At 45.8% G+C, this 17,599-nt stretch overlaps 1 protein-coding gene and 1 long non-coding RNA gene across 6 annotated transcripts in view; one reads left to right on the forward strand and one right to left on the reverse strand.

The window, feature by feature from the left end:
• LOC308460438 (la-related protein 6-like) overlaps nt 1-17,599 on the forward strand; it is a 35,966-nt gene that overhangs the window by 6,349 nt on the left and 12,018 nt on the right. For 2 of the 5 annotated variants that reach the window (XR_013978566.1, XR_013978567.1), the window contains 2 exons: nt 232-4,011; nt 4,603-6,700. The exons of 2 other annotated variants lie outside the window; for them this stretch is intronic. The gene's annotated coding sequence lies outside the window, so the exon portion shown is untranslated. Of the gene's footprint in view, nt 1-231; nt 4,012-4,602; nt 6,701-17,599 lie in introns of those variants that run through there. One more of the 5 variants, XR_013978565.1, reaches the window with a different exon arrangement.
• On the reverse strand, nt 9,538-11,860 carry LOC308460692. Its single transcript, XR_013978728.1, has 2 exons — nt 11,581-11,860; nt 9,538-9,895 (listed from the first exon to the last, which is right to left on the reverse strand). It is a non-coding gene; the product is annotated as an uncharacterized lncRNA (long non-coding RNA).

A 17,599-nucleotide genomic window follows, 5' to 3' on the forward strand; every position in this document is an offset into this window, starting at 1 on the left:
TGCTTCCAGAGTTTTTAAGCAACATTTTTTAAATATTCTTAGTTATATTTTGATTTTCATTGTACTTCAGATGTGAACTATGCTGGGAATGTTAATGGAAGGGAAGGCACATATTTCCCCCCCCCCCCAAAAAATAAGCAAGTTCTTTAGACTGAGTTTGTCTTGACCAGCTAAGGGAGCCTGACCCATTGTGATCCTACTATGAACGTCACCTCTCCTCTTCCTCAACAGTGGCAGCTGACATTCCTCACACAAGACACAGCTTTCACTGCTGTGAAACCAGCGTCAGGGCAGAGCCTTCAGAGCTTTCTTCAATGCAGCATATCTCTAAGGTTTGCCTACCGTCCTCTAGATCATTCGATGCTAGGTGGGGTTTTTTGGGTCTATGTGTAAAGTCCTGGTGTCCAGCTAGATTTGTTGGAGGTTCTCTTTTAGTGGTTATTGTGAGCACTCAGATCAAGGATGCTTGCAAAGGTAGGGCCATAGAGATCTAGAACAACAGGCAATTCATGCTTGAAATAAATATTGCAACTTGCCAGTGGCCTCTCTTCCTGTGCTAAAGTCCCTCCAAAAAATATTATCTTCTGGAGTCACAATGGTAGAGGCAGCTTTTTTGAGTTGCTCCCAGGCCCTAGTGAAGCATGTGCCCCTGTCATGGAAAATGATGCGATTTGATTCCCGTTGAACAGACCTCAAAGTCATCTCGTCAGGAATTGTGTGTGCAGTGTCACTGTCCTGCCATGGGTGCTGGGACTATAAGTTCCAGTCCAATTCCCGGTGTGGAAAGATGGTCCACGAGGGCTGACTAGCACCCCTCCCTTCTCTCTGCCCCACAGAAAGTTTCTGGAAATCTGAGCGGTGGGGTGGGGCGGGGCGGGGCAGCAGGGCCTTAGTGAACATTTGCTAGGCACACAGTCAAAGGCTCAGACTCTTTTGGGGAGAGCAAGAGACAAATGGGGAGAATACATGCCTCAACTTCTCCCTAACATCTCTGGGTGGGGAGTTCCCCTGCTTAAGGTTGCTGGAGAATCTGCTGCCCGTCTGAGCAGGGCACAATTAGGCTTGAAGAATCTGTGCCCTGACTCGCTATAAGGATGCTGATTATTTACTGCCCCCCAGCCCCAGTAAGAGAAGGGAAATGCGGGGGGGGCATGGTTAGGGGGCTTAAAAGGCCCCTTTTGGTCAATTGAGGGGTATATGACTAACGGCCAGAAAGGTTGTGGGCTGGATTTAGCCCACGGGCCACCAGTAGCCCTAAGCAGATGATGCAAAGCATTTGGGTGGGTATGAAAAAAGGCCAATAAAGGGAAGCTTAACTAGCAATGCAAGGGAATGCGTGGATGGTTGATAATGAACCCTTTTGTCTTGCAAAGATGCCAAGGCAGCTGCTAGCTGGCTCCGATGCAAAACCCCAGACTGGAGGAAGAGCCTGCATCTGACTCATCTAGACAAACTGTAATTAGCAAAGTCCACGGTGGGCTTGGAGCAGCGCCTGCCTCCCTCCCTCCCTCCCTCCCCTCTCTCTCCCAGAGCTGCGTGGGCTGCAGTCCCGTTGAGAGCGAGGTGGAAGGTGTCTCATTTCAGCACCTGGACAGCTCCCAATTCCCATCTGATGCTGAGAGCCTGCCCCGCGGGGGACTGGTGGAAATGCACTTTCGGGATGGAGCCGGAAGCTTTTCCTTTTTAGGGAGCACATTGTAAAGTAAAATAATAAAAATACTTAACTAGTTGACCAATCATGTCTGTTCTGCTCCTCCCCACAAAAGTCCTGCCCCTCCCCAAAAAAATCCTGGCTATGCCCCTGGGAGCAGACAATATTTTGTCCTTTTTTAAAAAAAATAAAAATTGGAGGGGCCTTCGGGATTTGAGAAGAAACTCTCACCCGCTTCTTTCCTCAGTCCCCCCCCCCCCATTTCTTTGTGCTGTGTTCCTGGGAGATGCTGGGTTGCTGCAAAAGCCTTATCACAGCTCCCTCCATGAGACGGGCAAGCATTCCTAAAGACAAGACTAGCACACTGCTAGTTGAGTACACATCTTTCCCTGCGTTGCACAGACAGTCTCAGGCAGCTGGCTTAAGGTGTTGCGAAATAATAATAATAATAATAATAATAATAATAAAAAAAATTTAATTATATCCCGCCCTCCCCAGCCGAAGCCGGGCTCAGGGCGGCTAACAACACTAAAATAGTGCAACAAATAGTGCTGCAAAGGGCAGCAATCGGTTATTTAGGAACATAGAACTCTCTCCTGCTTCCTCTAGCTCCGAATTCTCTATGCAGACTGGAAGCTGCTGTCCAAGGTTTCAGACAGGAGCCCTAACCTGGAGATGCCAGGGACTGAATCATAGAATCATGGCGCTGGAACGGACCCCCAAGGGTCATTTAGTCCAACCCTCTGCAATGCACCCGGGATCTTCTGCAAGCAAAGGAGATGCCCCACCACTGAGCCACAGCCCTTCCCTCTATTGAAAAGGATGCAGGGATTCTTCTGCGAGAGGGAACGGCGTGCCTTTTGAAGCACCTGCAGCCCTCGTCCATTTATAACTTACAGCGGGGGCCACACCCATTGGCCCTGACCCCATGTCCTCTCTCCGCTGCTTGTCCATTCTTTGATTGCCCCTTGTCAGGGACTGGGCAGAGGAGGGGGAGCCTGAACCTGCCAGAGAAGAGGAGACAGTACAGTGGTACCTCGGGTTACATACGCTTCAGGTTACAGACTCCGCTAACCCAGAAATAGTACCTTGGGTTAAGAACTTTGCTTCAGGATGAGAACAGAAATCGCGTGGCGGTGGTGTGGCAGCAGCAGGAGGCCCCATTAGCTAAATTGGTACCTCAGGTTAAGAACAGTTTCAGGTTAAGAACGGACCTCCGGAACGAATTAAGTACTTAACCCGAGGTACCACTGTATAGATTTAGAACAAGGGTTGGCAGATGGTCATAATTCAGAGGCTGCAGAAGGGAGAAGCTGGGAAATAGTGGAAGAAGAAGCAGAAGCAGCAGCAGGGGAGAGACAGCTGACAGACTCGTTTTCCTTAGAAAGCATGCCAGACCCCTCCTCTCCCAGAACATGGTGGGAATTGAAAGTAGGAGAACAGAAAACGCAGAGGCAGAAGGCACAGATCAGCCAACGGAGGGATGATGTAGAATAGGAGAGATGGAGGGGGTGGGGCTTGACTTGGAGCAATGCCATCACTGCAAGAGAGGCACTTTTCAAAGCCTCTCTCTGTGAATATTGAATAAAAGACTTGGTAAGAACTCTCCTTGTTTATTTAATTATTGGTTGCCCACTGTGGGAGGGATCGGATTCCCTGAAGCCTGACACCTCTCAACTCTTCCTTTCATATTGCCCATTTCAGGGAACATAGAAAGTTCCCTTAGACGGAGTCAGACCATTGGTCCACCGACCTTAGTATTGTCTACACTGCTCTCTCTTTACAGCAGCTCTCCAGGGTTTCAGACACGCATCTCTCCCAGCCATGCCGGGAGATGCCAGGAGTCAAACCTGGGACCTTCTGCATGCAAAGGAGATGCTCAGTCACTGAGCTGTGACCCTTCCCCGCACTATTAACCGTTGTATTTTTATTTTACTCTCAGAAAAAGCCACTTGTAGAATGGTCTGCCTCAGGTGGCAATGTAACTTGGCCAACCTTGAGTTCTATGTATCTTGCCTTGTGTGCTAAGGATGTGGGTGGCGCTGTGGTCTAAACCACTGAGCCTCTTGGGCTTGCCAATGAGGTCAGCGGTTCGAATCCCCGCGACGGGGTGAGCTCCTGTTGCTCCTTCCCAGCTCCTGCCAATCTAGCAGTTTGAAAGCACGCCAGTGCAAGTAGATAAATAGGTACCACTGCGACAGGAAGGTAAACAGTGTTTCCGTGCACTCTGGTTTCTGTCACGGTGTCCCGTTGCGCCAGAAGCGGTTTAGTCATGTTGGCCACATGATCCAGAAAGCTGTCTGTGGACAAACGCTGGCTCCCTCGGCCTGAAAAGTGAGATGAGCTCCGCAACCCCATAGGTTTTTTTTTATTATTAAATTTCACATAAAAAGAAACACATCGATAAGAAAAGAATTTAAAAATAAAAAGAAAAATACACAATACAAAGTACAGGAAAAAAAAGAAAAAACAGTTAAAAACAATTCCATCTTTTCATCACTACTTTAGAATTTACTTATTTTCTGGACCTCCTCATACCTCCCTCTTTTGTATTCCAATTCGGTTTTGTTTGTCCAGCAATTCCTTTCTCTCCTTTTTAATCCCAATCCTTAATCTTAATATAATATAACATTAAATTTTTATCTATTAATAGCCAATTTTCCATTCTTTTAACCTTTTTAATCCTAATCCTTAATCTTGATCTGTATATAACTTTAAAGCCTGTACAGCTAGAAACCACTTAATTTCAATCCATCATCACTCTAACATTCTTTAATTTTGCAATATTTCTGTAGGTAATCTTTAAATTTCTTCCAATCTTCTTCCACCGACTCTTCTCCCTGGTCACGGATTCTGCCAGTCATTTCCACCAGTTCCATATAGTCCATCAGTTTCATCTGCCATTCCTCCAGTGTGGGTAGCTCTTGTGTCTTCCAATCGCAACCCCATAGTTGCCTTTGACTGGACTTAACCGTCCAGGGGTCCTTTACCTTTTTTTAAATTATTATTTTTACCAAGCTAAATGTTATGAGCCATCCCTCCACATTGCTGCTGAAGTGTAGCGGCCGCATCCTCGGTTCACAAAGCATATTCCAGATGCAGTGTGTGTGTGTTTGTGTGTGTTTCCCAGAATTCTCCACAGTGGCTTTGGTGGTAAACAAGTCCATATGAAGCTGGAATGTTTGAAAGCCACTTCCTACGGGTAAAAGCTTGTATTAAAGGGCTTTATCCACCTAATTGCTCTGTGCTAGGGCTAATGGTGCTAGCTGCTTCATAAATAATCAAATGTTGGTTAAAAGGGATATGGATTGATTTATGGGCATATTGTGATTGCACGTCTGATTCCTCCCTTTGTGGGCATGAGAGGTGCTTTCGTTTTGTGAGAACTTCCTCTGAGGCACCAGAAAGGCCTATGGGAAAATAGGATGGTGGCATAAAGTTGATTCAAAGCCTCGCTGAGATAGCATCCGTTAAATCTCAGTGCCTATCTGATCGGAAAAGAACACTGTCCCCACTTACACATGTTGGATTGGTTAGGGACAGTGGCGTGTGGCAAAAATTTTCGTAGGTGAACCAGGCCAGAGGCACCAGCTTTCAGGGGCGATTGGGGGGCTGGCATGGTGTGCGTGACATCATGCCTCCCCCACTAAGCCGGGCAGAAGCCTGGGCTTTGGGAAGGAGGTGCCAGGCCTCTGACAGGATGCCTCCTTCCCAAAGCCTTTGATTCCCAGGCATCTCTTAAAGGCCTTTTTACGCTGACAGGACTTTGCAGCTCTTCAAACAACTGGCGCTTATTTGAATAATTTTTAATGGCGCTTCACATTGCCCTGGCAGCTTTTACAGTGGTACCTTGGGTTAAGAACTTAATTCGTTCCGGAGGTCCATTCTTCACCTGAGGTACTACTTTAGCTAATGGGGCCTCCCGCTGCCGCGCAATTTCTGTTCTCATCCTGAGGTAAAGTTCTTAACCCGAGGTACTATTTCTGGGTTAGCGGAGTCTGAAACCTGAAGCGTCTGTAACCTGAAGCGTCTGTAACCTGAGGTACCACTGTAGTATGGAAAGAACAAAGGGAAGGAAGGGAAGAAAAGATGGCAGCCCACATCTGTGAAGGAGGCATAATAGCTTCAGGGCATCGAGGCTTTGTGCCTCCCTGTCTCCCTCAGAGCGGAGGGAGGTATTCTGCACAGTTACCTAGAAAATTAGCTTGACTGACATTATGCTGCAAGTTCTCTCGCTTAAAAAACAACAACCCAATAACAATAACAAGAGAAAGATGGCAAAGCGCCCTTTCTGAAGCCCTGTCAGTATCAGCAGGGTGCCTTGGAATCCGGGTGCCTCATTAGGTGGCACTGGCAGCCCAGGGTGCCTCACCCTTGCTGCAGCTGTGCCTGTCTGCAGGTTTCCCTAATGAGGCCAGCCGTGTCTAGCAATCCTTTGAGGCCTGCTGCCTTGGGCGGGGGGGCGCAGAGTGGGGAGCTACCTTCAGCACCGAGTTTGCAAACGGGAGAGCAGTCAGTCGCTGCCTACCTTTTGATTAGTGCCTTGAGGTAGTGGAGAACTTTGAAAAAGCGACCTAGGAAGGGAAGGATCCCAGGCAGACACACATAGCTCCCTTGTTAGTTTCTTCTGGCAGAGGAGGGAAAGGCTGACAGGCCTCGTTTGTTTTATTTGGCTTTGAAACCCACATCCAGGCACAAACAGCGGGGAACAGCATGGGCCCACTTAATTTCTAAGTGGTAGGTGCTCATATTCTGTTTTGCTACCAGTTTTGCTTTGGAATTCCAAGGAAACAGCAGCAGCAGCAACAACAGACACATTGCTGAAACCAGTGGTTAAAATCAGTGTGGCTTTGAGAGGTTCTTTCTGCCATCTTGATTCAATACAAATTCTATGCAAACACAGGCAGAAACCTACTTCTCAACCTCGGGAACCATCATGCCGAATTTGGTTATGCTATCTTAAGAGCAGTCACGAAATTAAAAGACGCCTGCTTCTTGGGAGAAAAGCAATGACAAACCTAGACAGCATCTTAAAAAGCAGAGACATCACCTTGCCAACAAAGGTCCGTATACGGTAGTTAAAGCTATGGTTTTCCCAGTAGTGATGTATGGAAGTGAGAGCTGGACCATAAAGAAGGCTGATCGCCGAGGAATTGATGCTTTTGAATTATGGTGCTGGAGGAGACTCTTGAGAGTCCCATGGACTGCAAGAAGATCAAACCTCTCCATTCTTAAGGAAATCAGCCCAGAGTGCTCACTGGAAGGACAGATCCTGAAGCCGAGGCTCCAATACTTTGGCCACCTCATGAGAAGAGAAGACTCCCTGGAAAAGCCCCTGATGTTGGGAAAGATGGAGGGCACAAGGAGAAGGGGACGACAGAGAATGAAGTCGTTGGGCAGTGTTCTCAAAGCTACCAGCATGAGTTTGACCAACCTGCGGGAGGCAGTGGAAGACAGGAGTGCCTGGCATGCTCTGGTCCATGGGGTCATGAAGAGTTGGACACGACTGAACGACTAAACAACAACAGCATCTTAAGAGTGAATAAAACAAGCATGTTTCCAAACTATGTTGAAGAACATGTAGGTTGTTGTTGGTTTTATGGTACACTGCCCAGATATCTTACTATTATTGGGCAGTGTATGCTGTAAATTCAAGTATGAACCTAGCCCTGGTGCTCGGGGGGTGGGCAGTGTTGTCTAAGGCTCCCATTGTGCATTCATTTCTCCCCCACTAAAAAAAACCCCTCCAAATAAAACCAAATAATTCTGCAAGGCCAGCCCCTAGACCACTGGCACTTAGCCAGGCTCCTAACCATTAAAGGAGTGCGAACGCTGCCATTAAACAGTGGCGGTATGTTTTTGGTTGAAAGTGGAATGCCTCTCAAATGGCAGCGATGACAGTTTTGACATGTGACAAAAACAGACCTAGTAAAGTTTGGGAAAGCCACCTCCTATTCCCCTTTGTACTGCAATAGCATTGGGTAAAAGAGAGCGCTCTGTGTGTGTGTGTGTGTGTGTGTGTGTGTGTGTGTGTGTCTCAGGAGTGTCACAGCCTGGTGGCAGTTTGTGCCGTACGCATTTGCCGTTCTTCCTGTGAGCAGTCCAATTACTGCAGCTCTGGGAAGCAGAAGTCGCATTTAAAATAACACCTGGTAGCCAAGATGGAATTATAAGCACGACATGCTTGTTACGCAAAAAAGGTCTGTGTTTAACAGCAGCCCAGCATCGCCCCAGTGAGGCGGTCAGTTCAGAGCTACAAAAGGTCCCGCTTGAACACTTTTTTGTGTTCTGAACCTCTTTTCCTCATCTTCCCTGCTCTTCCTCCCACCAATTTGGCATATTCTCTCTCTCTCTCTCTCTCTCTCTCTCCCACACACCCACACCCACACAGACACACACACACACCCACACACACACCCCATCCCAGACATTAGGCTGCACTGGAGTCTCTTAGCAAAACAAAGTATGACTCCTCACCCAGCCCTCCACTCTATTCTAGGTATTGTGGGGTTGGAGTAGCAGAATGTCACTGTAGGAACAAACTCATTTTTAGAATTTGGAATTGGAACGTGGAGGGCCAGTTGCTGTCAGGAGCTCGGCCTGTACTTGAGTAGGACCCTGGCAGAGACACATGCCCGACGGGCATGTTCTCTCCCTTCTGGTCTTTCGTTCGGGAGCTTCAAAAGCTTTCTTCAGCCTGAACATCACAGCGACCGATGCCAACCGACACCAGCACACTTAGGGATCTGCAGAGTTTGGGCATCATGCATAACAGACCTCAGCAACTCAGCATTTTGGCTAATCTACTTTATTTACATATAAACACACACGGAGCACTGCAACATGGCTCCCTCTCTCTCTAGCATCAGACAGCAAAAAGAAAAAGAGCAAAGGACAATAGTCCCACTTCACGAAACACAGTAACACAAACATCCTGACTCCGTCACTTCCCACTCTGTGGAGTCAAAACATATACTGTCATGTGGTAGACAAAAATCCCATGACTGCAATCATGGAGCAGGAATTCTAACAGTCGCTACCAAGGTTAGGGGTGGGGCAGTGACTGGATTCAGTTTGCCTTTAAAGCTGACCCTTTCAAATCCACCCTTCCTGGAACAATGTGAGAACCAAAACACAGCCATCTTTCAATGTTTGCGCTTATCCACATTTAGGAATGCATTTCTCTGACAGCAAGCGATGTTTACAAAATTGCATATATTAAGTGAAAGTGTGCCCCCCCCAAAATGAATATATTAGTGAAAATAACATACAGAAATGCATTCAGGAGAAACCGCAAAAATGTGTACATTTAGAAACTGTATAGAAGAATGTGTCGATTAGGAGAAAGTCACATTAAAATGCTGAAGTTTTTTTAAAAACACAAATTGCTGCAGAAATGTGGAGAACAGAATTTAAGATTGGAAAAATGAGAAACGGAAAAAAATCTTTCCACCCCTAATCAAGATGGATCTCAGGAAGAATCATAGGGTTTTCTTGCAACTTGAATCCTTTGGTTCGGGCCCTGGCCTCCAGAGCAGGAGAAATTGTGTTCACCTGTTTCTTTTCTTTCCAGAAACTTGAATGAAGGAAAATGCAGCCCAGCAGGTGCATTGCTTAGGAAACTTAAGCATGACCAAAGATTAATAAAGGATGTGAAAATACAAATTAGATCAATAATCCCCTCTGCAGCCCTCTGTGTTTGAGTTGGATTTCCTGTACAATCTCCATGGCACAAATACGTGATAAAAGGTTGCCAAGTTGCAAAGGAGGACAGTGGATCGCACGAAGCGGCCAAGACAGTGGGTTTTTTTTTGTGTGGACAGGCGGAGTCCCCCCAACCCCAGGCGACCCCCGAGCGGAATAATGACTCAAAGCAATGTGCTATGGGGATTAAAATTGGTCACAACTTTATTAAATTTCAGATGTAGGGAGAATGGATAGGTTTGATCTTCTTGCAGTCCATGGGACTCTCAAGAGTCTCCTCCAGCACCATAATTCAAAAGCATCAATAGAAATGTTTAAAAATAAATAATGAAATAAAAGACACCCAAGTTCTATTTCAGTCCCCTCCAACATCTGGGGGGTGGTTTGAGGGGGGAGGGTTGCCAACTAGCTGTTTCTTTCCATTTTATTCTGTCCAGCAGATGTCCATTGGCATCTGTTTCTCCTCTTCCTGTTCAATTTTCTTCTGCTGCTTTTGCATTCTGGCTCGTTCTCCACCGCCCCACTCCCATCTTGTCTCTCCTAGACAAGAAAACAAGAACATCATTTCAGAGCCAGGTAGCGGCAGATGGGGCTGACAGAAGGAGAAACATATCTTTGCGCACAAGTATATATTTATATTACACGAGCCGGCGCATAACACCAAATAAGCCCAAACCTGGGACCATAATAACTCCAGCAACTGTATCTATGGTAACGCAAGCTCACATATAACTCTGGCGAGTCACAGTTAATGAAAACCTTTGGGATGTTGGCTGTTTAATTGTCTCCCTTTATGTTATTTTTTTTTGAGGGTGCTTTGAAAAATCATCGGTATTTAAAGAAATGTAAGCTATAATTGTACCTGCCAAAGCCCAAAGCCCGATGTGAACCTCGAAGTCAAGGCGGGGGAAGTTTGTGTGTATGTGTGTAGGTGGGATGGCTTCATGGGGGGGGCAGGAATTATTAGAGGGGAGAGAAAAAGACAATTTTGCAAGTCACCAAACTGGTTCAGCAGTGGCACAATTTCACACTTGATCAAACTGGCCCAACATGGGCTCCTTTTATCCAGCATGAAACCTTTATTGCCTCATTTGCCATACATAAAGATTGAGGCTCCCGTCCAACGCTGATTTGAGCCCATTGTGTGCTAGAGAGAAAGTGGCAGAAATCACATCTGTCTGCGGCGCTCATTATGTATGGCATAAAAAGGACTGATTTGGGGGGTAAATTATACAGGGGGTCCCTGTTGATTTTATAGTTTTCCAATCAACAAACTGGATTTGGAAAAGTTAGGTGCATGCCCTGTTATTTCCACCTGGGGGGTTCATTTGACATTGTTTCCCTTTATTTTGGTCCATAAAATATGGGCTTTTCTTCTTTTTTTTCCAAGAGTAAATTTTTGTTTTTGTTTAGTGAATAATCAAGTCAGGCTTTCCTAAAAACAAATTGCAACGGTTCCATGAATATGATCAAATATATGTGCATAAACGGATATTCTTGAAATATGAGAGTTATGCTACATATAGCTATTAAAATCTTGAGGTTAAATTATTCGTAACTGTCTTCACCAAGCTGGTTCCTTCCAGACATCTTGGATTACAATGTACATCAGCCCTAGCTGATTTATAGCAACGCCAGTTACTTTTCTTTCTATGGCAACAACGAACAATTAAGAACGTAGTCCCTGAAGGATCGTAAGATCAAACAGGCACCGTCTTAGGTTCTGGAAGCATCTGCTTAAAAGAAAAGACACAATTTCGTTTTCCGTTAGATCAACTCACCAACTGACTTGTGCTTGGGTTTTTTAAAATATATTTTTTATTAAATATTTCTTAGTTTACAAAAATACGTGCATTGTCTCTCTTTTTTCAAGTTGTGTTTTCTACAGATCAGTTTCATTTGTTGTGAGACATTAATGTCACATACATTGTTAGGTTAGGAAGAAAAGGGGAAGAGAAAGGGAGGGGGAATGGTGGGTTGGGTGGGGTGGCAAGGCTTCTATTCTTCTACTTAGTGTATGTGTGGGGTTTTGTGTGGGTCAGCGTCAGCTGTGTGGGTTCTCTTACTATTCGCTTGTTGTATTTCCTTGGTGGTGAAGGAGGTTGGGGGTAGCCTAGGGTGTGGTTGGTTGTCTTTGGTTGGTTGCAGTGAGATCTGTTTTTGTGTATGAGTGGGGTATGTATGCGTTTGTTTTGGGGTCTTCCAAGATAATAATGCGCACTCACATCATAAAGAGCTCATAACCCATCTAATCTCAGCAGCCAGAAGCATCATAGCCAGACACTGGAGAGACCTGTCAGGAGCAAGCATAGATCAATGATATCAAATAGTACGAGAAACAGCATTAGAAAAACTAACCAATAAACTGAAACTGACACGGGGCCAAACAGATGAAGACGCCTTCACCCCAATATGGTTTGCCTTTGTCACATACACAGCCCAACAAGACAACAACAAAAATCCGCCGACAGCATACGAATCAATCTGGCTTAACTGACCAACTTACCATATTTTTCTTTCTTTTCTTTTTTTAAAATAACGTTTTTATTCAAAATTAAAACAAAACATATTATCCAGAAACATATCATCCTTATTTCCCATTTTTTCTCCCTACCCCCACAGAACCCACCCACCCCCACCCCCCGACTTCCTTCAGTTCCAGTCTTTGATTTCTCTAAGAATGCTGTTTTCTGCATGTTACACAGTTGTTGTTTGTTGTTGTTGTTGTTTAGTCGTTTAGTCGTGTCCGACTCTTCGTGACCCCATGGACCAGAGCACGCCAGGCACTCCTGTCTTCCACTGCCTCCCGCAGTTTGGTCAGACTCATGTTTGTAGCTTCGAGAACACTATCCAACCATCTCGTCCTCTGTCATCCCCTTCTTCTTGTGCCCTCAATCTTTCCCAACATCAGGGTCTTTTCCAGGGAGTCTTCTCTTCTCATGAGGTGGCCAAAGTACTGGAGCCTCAGCTTCACGATCTGTCCTTCCAGTGAGCACTCAGGGCTGATTTCCTTCAGAATGGAGAGGTCTGATCTTCTTGCAGTCCATGGGGCTCTCAAGAGTCTCCTCCAGCACCATAATTCAAAAGCATCAATTCTTCAGCGATCAGCCTTCTTTATGGTCCAGCTCTCACTTCCATACATCACTACTGGGAAAACCATAGCTTTAACTATATGGACCTTTGTTGGCAAGGTGATGTCTCTGCTTTTTAAGATGCTGTCTAGGTTTGTCATTGCTTTTCTCCCAAGGAGCAGGCGTCTTTTAATTTCGTGACTGCTGTCGCCATCTGCAGTGATCGTGGAGCCCAAGAAAGTAAAATCTCTCACTGCCTCCATTTCTTCCTCTTCTATTTGCCAGGAGGTGATGGGACCATTGGCCATGATCTTCGTTTTTTTGATGTTGAGCTTCAGACCATATTTTGCGCTCTCCTCTTTCACCCTCATTAAAAGGTTCTTTAATTCCTCCTCACTTTCTGCCATCAAGGTTGTATCATCTGCATATCTGAGGTTGTTGATATTTGTTCCGGCGATCTTAATTCCGGTTTAGGATTCATCCAGCCCAGCCTTTCACATGATGAATTCTGCATATAAGTTAAATAAGCAGGGAGACAATATACAGCCTTGCCGTACTCCTTTCCCAATTTTGAACCAGTCAGTTGTTCCATATCCAGTTCTAACTGTAGCTTCTTGTCCCACATAGAGATTTCTCAGGAGACAGATGAGGTGATCAGGCACTCCCATTTCTTTAAGAACTTGCCATAGTTTGCTGTGGTCGACACAGTCAAAGGCTTTTGCATAGTCAATGAAGTAGAAGTAGATGTCTTTCTGGAACTCTCTAGCTTTCTCCATAATCCAGCGCATGTTTGCAATTTGGTCTCTGGTTCCTCTGCCTCTTCTAAATCCAGTTTGCACTTCTGGGAGTTCTCGGTCCACATACTGCTTAAGCCTGCCTTGTATAATTTTAAGCATAACCTTGCTAGCGTGTGAAATGAGTGCAATTGTGCGGTAGTTGGCGCATTCTTTGGCACTGCCCTTCTTTGGGATTGGGATGTAGACTGATCTTCTCCAATCCTCTGGCCACTGCTGAGTTTTCCAAATTTGCTGGCATATTGAGTGTAGCACCTTAACAGCATCATCTTTAAAAATTTTAAATAGTTCAGCTGGAATATCATCACTTCCACTGGCCTTGTTATTAGCAGTGCTTTCTAAGGCCCATTTGACTTCACTCTCCAGGATGTCTGGCTCAAGGTCAGCAACCACACTACCTGGGGTATACGAGACATCCATTTCTTTCTGGTATAGTTCCTCTGTGTATTCTTGCCACCTCTTCTTGATGTCTTCTACTTCTGTTAGGTCCTTTCCACTTTTGTCTTTTATTATGGTAATCTTTGTACGAAATGTTCCTTTCATATCTCCAATTTTCTTGAACAGATCTCTGGTTTTTCCCATTCTATTGTTTTCCTCTATTTCTTTGCATTGCTCGTTTAAGAAGGCCTTATTGTCTCTCCTTGCTATTTTTTGGAAATCTGCATTCAGTTTCCTGTATCTTTCACTATCTCCCTTGCATTTTGCTTGCCTTCTCTCCCCCGCTATTTGTAAGGCCTCGTTGGACAGCCACTTTGCTTTCTTGCATTTCCTTTTCATTTGGATGGTTTTAGTTGCTGCCTCCTGTATAATGTTACGAGCCTCCATCCATAGTTCTTCAGGCACTCTGTCCACCAAATCTAAATTCTTAAACCTGTTCCTCACTTCCACTGTGTATTCATAAGGGATTTGACTTAGATTGTATCTTACCGGCCCAGTGGTTTTTTCTACTTTCTTCAGTTTAAGCTTGAATTTTGCTATAAGAAGCTGATGATCTGAGCCACAGTCAGCTCCAGGTCTTGTTTTTGCTGACTGTATAGAGCTTCTCCATCTTTGGCTGCAGAGAATATAATCAATCTGATTTCGATGCTGCCCATCTGGTGATGTCCATGTGTAGAGTCGTCTCTTGTGTTGTTGGAAAAGAGTGTTTGTGATGACCAGCTTGTTCTCTTGGCAGAACTCTATTAACCTTTGCCCTGCTTTGTTTTGAACTCCAAGGCCAAACTTGCCAGTTGTTCCTTTTATCTCTTGACTCCCTACTTTAGCATTCCAATCCCCTATAATGAGAAGAACATCCTTCTTTGGTGTCGTTTCTATAAGGTGTTGTAAGTCTTCATAGAACTGGTCAATTTCAGTTTCTTCAGCACCAGTGGTTGGTGCATAAACTTGGATTACTGTGATGTTAAAAGGTCTGCCTTGGATTCGTATCGAGATCATTCTATCATTTTTGAGATTGCATCCCAGTACAGCTTTCGACACTCTTTTGTTGACTATGAGGGCCACTCCATTTCTTTTATGGGATTCTTGCCCACAGTAGTAGATATGATGGTCATCCGAACTGAATTCGCCCATTCCCGTCCATTTAAGTTCACTGATGCCCAGGATGTCAATATTTATTCTTGCCATCTCATTTTTGACCACATCCAACTTACCAAGGTTCATGGTTCTTACATTCCAGGTTCCTATGCAATATTTTTCTTCACAGCATTGGACTTTCCTTTCGCTTCCAGGCATATCCGCAACTGAGCGTCCTTTCGGCTTTGGCCCAGCCGCTTCATCAGCTCTGAATCTACTTGTACTTGTCCTCCACTCTTCCTCAGTAGCATGTTGGACGCCTTCCGACCTGAGGGGCTCATCTTCCAGCGTCATAATTTTTATGTGCCTATTGTCTTTGTCCATGGAGTTTTCTTGGCAGGGATACTGGATGGCTTGCCAGTTCCTGCTCCAGGTGGATCACGTTTGGTCAAAGCTCTCCACTATGACCTGTCCATCTTGGGTGGCCCTGCACGGCATAGCTCATAGCTTCTCTGAGTTATTCAAGCCCCTTCACCACGGCAAGGCAGTGATCCATGAAGGGGCACAGTTGTTTAGCTGATTATTATCAATAAAAAGTTTGTGAATGTTTATTCAAAGCCAGCCAAGGAGTCCAGTTGCGTCTTCAAATACTTTGTAAAGGGTTCCCATTCATCTTTAAAGTCACAGTTATCCTTGTCCTGTAGCTTGTATGTCAGATTTGCCAGTTCTGCATATTCCATCAATTTTTCTTGCCATGATTTTTTAGTTGGGGTTTCTTCAGTCTTCCATCCTTACCAATTTACCATATTTTTCCATGTACAAGACAATATTTTTTCCTTAGAAATAATAGGCAAACATTGTGGGTCGTCTTATACACAGATAGCGGGAGGGTGGGCAATTGGTGGCAGCAGCCAGCAGGAGATTGGCAGCGGTGATTGGGCATGTGATTGGTTGCTGCGGCAAGGCCTGCTGACGATTGGCTGCGGCTGCGGCAATGGGGCGGTTGATTTACAGTAGCAGCAAGGTGTGTGTCCAATCAGCTGTGGTTGCGTCAAGTGGGCAGGTGGGCTTTTGGCAGAAAGCATGCAGACAATTGGTGGCCGCGGTTCCAAAAAATAGGGGTCATCTTATACACGGAAAAATACGGTACTTGTTTTGTCTCGCTGGCACATCCAGTCAATATTTGAATGAAACCAACAGCTGTCACCAGAAGTAAGAGCAAGGATCATCAGTGGTGTGGTCATTTTCAGCTCTACCTTCTGTAACACTGAATGGTAAACCCATTGAACTCACTTTGTGGGCATTTAGAATTTGTGCTCATTATGGCACCAGGATGATCCTTCTTTCAGCGCTGTTTGTCCCTACAAAACTTTCAGGGCAGACATACTACTTCATTTCCAATCAGCACATGTCCTGTCACTTCCTGCTGAAATCCTGTTATTTTATTTTATCCCACTATACTGCAAGAGTAGGGACACGGGTGGTGCTGTGGGTTAAACCACAGAGCCTAGGACTTGCTGATCAGAAGATTGGCGGTTCGAATCCCTGTGACGGGGTGAGCTCCTGTTGCTCGGTCCCTGCTCCTGTTTGAAAGCACATCAAAGTGCAAGTAGATAAATAGGTACCACTCCGGCGGGAAGGTAAATGGCGTTTCCGTGCGCTGCTCTGGTTCGCCAGAAGCGGCTTAGTCATGCTGGCCACATGACCCGGAAGCTGTACGCTGGCTCCCTCGGCCAATAAAGTGAGATGAGCGCTGCAACCCCAGAGTTGGCCACGACTGGACCTAATGGTCAGGGTTCCCTTTACCTTACTGCAAGAGTACCCTTCCAGTTAGCAGCAGTAGGCCACATTCACACCATGTATTAAAAAAAGCTATGAAACCACTTTGGAGAAGGAGAACTCTGATCCTAAACCTCTGCTGCCTTGTGGCGATACCCATTCATTATAGGGAGCAGCAGGTGGCGCTGTGGTCTAAACTACTGTGCCTCTTGGGCTTGCCGATCGGAAGGTCGCCGGTTCGAATTCCCGTGACGGAGTAAGCTCCTGTCCCCCTGTCCCAGCTCCTGCCAAACTAGCAGTTTGGAAGCACACCAGTGCAAGTAGATAAATAGGTACCGCTGCGGCGGGAAGGTAAACGGCGTTTCCGTGCACTCTGGTTTCTGCCACGGTGTCCCGTTGTGCCAGAAGCAGTTTAGTCATGACCCAGAAAGCTGTCTGTAGACAAATGCTGGCTCCCTCAGCCTGAAAACGAGATGCGCGCCACAACCCTATAGTCAGCTTTGACTGGACTGAACCATCCAGGGGTCCTTTAGCTTTACCATACCCATTCATGAAAAAGGCTTCAGGAGAAAACCCCAGGGATGAATCCATACTGCTGCCTTGCAGGACATCTTTGCGGGGTGGGAAGACTAAGAAGTAAACCAGGCTTCCTCAACCTCCAGATGTTTTGAGACTACAATTCCCAGCATCCCTGACCACTGGTCCTGCTAGCTAGGGATCATGGGAGTTGTAGGCCAAAAAAACAAGTGGAGGGCCGAGGTTGAGGAAGCCTGAAGTAAACCCTATACAAATCCAGAGTCGACTCCCTCAGGAAGTTGGATGGTGGCTTGCACACCTCCTTCCAGCAACTCCTGCAGCCAAGCTGGTGCCAAACGTATTGCTCTGTTTTCCTTTGGATTACACCAGCAAGGTCAAGAGGGAGTCTTGTTGTCTGGGCAGCCTAGGACCTCCAGACACACTGCGCAGGCTTGCGCCCCAGGTAGGTCACTTTAGTGGTGCTCATGCAGTGGTTTGACTTCACCCCCAGAGGCACACTCCATTGTCTCTTGAGACAGACAGATTTCAGCAAGTGATACACATCTAAGGAT

The sequence above is a fragment of the Podarcis pityusensis genome, assembly GCF_964106645.2.
Source record: "Podarcis pityusensis genome assembly, chromosome: 13".
NCBI lineage: Eukaryota > Metazoa > Chordata > Lepidosauria > Squamata > Lacertidae > Podarcis > Podarcis pityusensis.